At 42.6% G+C, this 4,326-nt stretch overlaps 1 long non-coding RNA gene across 1 annotated transcript in view; it reads left to right on the forward strand.

The window, feature by feature from the left end:
• LOC306918658 overlaps positions 1-3,952 on the forward strand; it is a 9,052-nt gene extending 5,100 nt beyond the window's left edge. The window contains exon 5 of the long non-coding RNA XR_013789362.1: positions 3,875-3,952. This is a non-coding gene — a long non-coding RNA (uncharacterized lncRNA). The remainder of the gene's footprint in view (positions 1-3,874) is intronic.
• The last annotated feature ends 374 nt before the right edge of the window (positions 3,953-4,326 follow it).

Consider the following 4,326-nt stretch of genomic DNA (forward strand, 5'->3'; position numbering starts at 1 on the left):
GTAGCGCGCCACTCGGTGGCGCGCTATGAGCTTGTAGATCTGCTATTTTTCAATAGCTAAATTATAACATAATGTTTAAAACACCAAAAGGGGTTCCCGCCCAAAATGGGTTAACTGTCCTTTTGCGCAGATCACGCAAACCTCAGCAAAAAGAAAAGGACAATATCGATGGCCTCCAACTGTAGCAGGTTATGCATGTAGTAGCTGTCATATTTGGATAGGACGGTCAAATCCATAGTTCATTTTACTCTGAGGGTGTACAAATCGAACCAAAATGGACATAATGGATGTAATATTGCTCTATCTATCGGCTTCTAGTTAATCTACGTTTCTATACAAACCAGTACACTCGCTACAAACAAACAAAACAAAACAAATCTATAAATAAAAAAAGTGAAAGGGCGCTCTTATCATCATACATCATCACATTCCGCCCCTCGGAAATTGTAGTGTGGGCTGGAGAGATGTTTTGCTGTTGCCAAACTGAGAAAATGGTTGGACATTTTTATGCATAAATCATTATGCTGTACATACTGTACGGACGGTGCAGACTTCAAACAGCAGCAAACTGCCACAAAAACTGGATGTTTGTACAATTTCCAAATGTTTCCCAGTCATCCATGATCTGCGCAATACACAAAATATACGGATACAATAGGAACACACACGATTAACAAATACACACATGCGCGCATGCGCACACACACACACTTGCACGCACACACACACACACACACACACACACACATGCACGCACGCACACACATGCACGCACACACACACGCACGCACGCACGCCCACTCAGACTCTCTCCACACACGTGCACAAACACTCAAACATGCAAACACATCTACCGTTATGAACAACCCAAACCAAGTGGAGGCCATGCATGGGAGCCAGTGGAGGGTGTGTTTACACGACAGACCTCTGGGCTCTTTGAAGTTTGGCTGTGTTGTTCCCGGGAGACTTCTGGGTAATTCTCCCACTGCACATTAGTCATTACTCTCCTGTTTGTCATTCACCGTGGAACACGAGGACGGCAGTGGTGGAAAAAGTACTCAATTGTTTTACTTAAGTAAAAGTACCAATACTGCAATCTAGAACTACTTTGTTACAAGTAAAAGTGCGGAATTGAAAATGTACTTGAGTAAAAGTACAAAAGTATCGGCATCAAAATGTACTTAAAGTACTAAAAGTAAAAGTACTCATTCTCGCAGAATGTCCCATTTCACAAGTTCAAAATGTGTAGAAAATCTATTGAAAAGAGCCGATCTACAAGCTCACAATGCGCGTTGCGACACATTGTGAGCTTGTAGATCGGCTCTTTTCAAATGGCCGAAATGTATAGGGTTGAAGTGGTTAATGTATGTTTTCTAAAATCGCCAAAGTAACTAGTAACTAAAGTTTTCAAATGATTGCAGTTAAGTAAAAGTACAAATTTTGGCTCTGAGATGTAGTGGAGTAGAAGTAAAAGTACTGGAAATTGGAAATACTCAAGTAAACTACAAATACCTCAAAATTGTACTAAGTACAGTACTTAAGTAAAAGCACTTAGTTACTTTCCACCACTGCCTGTTTGTCATTCACCGTGGAACACGAGGACGGACACGGATACAGAGAGGAGAACTAGAAAACACAATGACAAAATGGGAACATTAGAGAGAGAGCGAAGGAATAGGTAAAAGAATAAATAAAAGAGGAATAGCGTAATGCACTTACTGTATGTTTCCCACACAGTGGGTTACTTGGGACCCATTTGTGGGTCGCGGACACATTTGTATGGGTCCCCTTATTTTTGGTTTCCTACGTTTTGTTTTTAATTCATATTAAAAAAAAACTTTCATCAATTAAAAACAAATTATTTTTTCAAAGTAATTTCATGAATAAATAAAATAAAAATCTAATGAAAACGAATGCTTAAGAAGTAGGTTATGAATAGTAATAGCACCATGGCTTGCTAACTGATGGGTACTGACTGGGTGTTTCAACGGTAGCAAGCAGAGCTGATTTTACGCCGTTTGATGCAAGTCTCAAGTCAGTCACATCACAAGTCGCAATTTCCGCAAGTCCATCTGGAGTCCATGCAGCTCTGACATAGTCATTGGTCAATCATATTTTCCTAATCTATGGATTGGGGACAGTATAGAGAAACATTGTTTATTTGCAGCAATGTGTGTGGGGGTGAGTGGCGAGGAAAGTGATACCTAAAAAAAAAAGTAAAAAGATGAATTGGATAATAATGTTTGCAAGCTGGAAAGGGAGACAGCAACAATGCAGGGGTATGTATTGCTGGCAGGATAGACGTTCAAGCCTTGGCTTGATAAGACTGATGGAGTACACAACAACAGCAACAGCAGGGACATCAAAGGGGGCTTCAGCCCCTGCCCTTTTACCCGTCTGTAAAACAACTGCCCTTTCAAGACCACGAATGCAGCATTTACTACACGGTGAAAGAAATGCAAATGCCACTCCTTTCCATACCATGCCGGAAGGCAGCATTCAGGAGAATAGCTTTTTCTCCGAAGTCTCCTGAACTTGAACGTATAGCATTTTGCATTGAACAAATTTGTTTAGAAATCCATGTCGTATACGCCCGCATCTCCACTAGTTAAAGAGTGCTGGGTTGCACCACCGAAAATAGCTGATCTACAAGCTCTCAACGCGTCGCGGCGCGACGTGTTGTGAGCTTGTAGATCAGCTATTTTCGCTAGTTTTGTCCAAAAGTGCCCTGCCTCTCTAACACACTCTGCACGTCCCTGCTGAGCAACAGTGTAGTGGAGGAACAGTAGTGGTGCTGCACAGCACACTTTCAACAGTGTAGTGGAGGAACAGTAGTGGTGCTGCACAGCACACTTTCAACAGTGTAGTGGAGGAACAGTAGTGGTGCTGCACAGCACACTTTACAACAGTGTAGTGGAGGAACAGTAGTGGTGCTGCACAGCACACTTTCAACAGTGTAGTGGAGGAACAGTAGTGGTGCTGCACAGCACACTTTCAACAGTGTAGTGGAGGAACAGTAGTGGTGCTGCACAGCACACTTTACAACAGTGTAGTGGAGGAACAGTAGTGGTGCTGCACAGCACACTTTCAACAGTGTAGTGGAGGAACAGTAGTGGTGCTGCACAGCACACTTTCAACAGTGTAGTGGAGGAACAGTAGTGGTGCTGCACAGCACACTTTCCCACCTGTATTGTTGTCTCTGTCTCTGCCATAAATCACACAACCCTCCAACTCCTCGTGTCCGCAGGGGCTTTCATACTATACAGCAGCACTTCACTCAACAATCCCACAGATACAGCCAATGTTAACAAATTGGCAAAAGTTTAAAGGAGCTTTCAGTGATTTGGGTGATTTGGAAAAGAACCCGGTCCGCCCCGGTAACAAGATGTGCACATGCACACGCTCTACAGTGGGGGAAGTACAACAGACCAACAGCACATGCACCAAGGCCCGCCCCACTCGATCATGATTGGAGGAAGGCCCCTCTCATCCTGATTGGATGAAGGCTTTGCCACCCAAAGCCCAAACCGAAACTAGGGTTTTTTGACCCCAGGGGCTCACTGGGGACAGGGAGGAACTCCTTATATGGTCAGCACACTTTATAGTAGGGAGGATTATCCAAAAAATAAGAAAAAATAAGTGATTTTTGAATTAAGTGAAATCACTGAATATACCTTTAACAAATTGGCAAAAGTTGGGAGCTTGTTTATTTTAGAAAATTCTTTGTCGAGTTCTTGGTAAAAAAATAAAGATTTTTTCGGGGGGGGGGGGGGGGGGGGGGGGTTACCTTGCTTTTTGAGTGGTGTAAACCACTCCTATTGTGTCAACGTGTTCTGAGACCTGTGTTGATGTGGTTGCTCTGCTTGTATCTCAGGTGCCGGTATCTCGTCTGGAATTTTTCAAGGCACCAACGCGATCGCCGCCTCAACCCCGTTCAACCCTGCTCAACAAGTCAGTACTTATAACCTCACGTCGCAGTATTTGTTTTCACTGCCAAGACAATACAGCTTCATCCAGTCTGACTGCTTTCATCGTCATAATTGGGAAGCTATTAGTTTTGGTGTCGTTTAATGTATGATTTATTGACTTTTAATTGCATGCATAATGAGACAATAGGATTGTGTGTGCAGTGACTACAGCTTTGAGTGCTTTGTGTAATCATTCATTATCTCTAAAAACCGTAATTTACCATTTACAATTTAGGCATTAATTTAGGCTTAATCCAGAGCGATTTGCAGTAAGCAAGAACAACGCATGGTAATGAAATCAAAATAAACAGCCTTTTTAAATGTAGTCAATCAATCAAACAATCAATCAATCAAGCAA

Source organism: Electrona antarctica (genome assembly GCF_951216825.1).
Source record: "Electrona antarctica genome assembly, contig: scaffold_1525, whole genome shotgun sequence".
Lineage (NCBI taxonomy): Eukaryota > Metazoa > Chordata > Actinopteri > Myctophiformes > Myctophidae > Electrona > Electrona antarctica.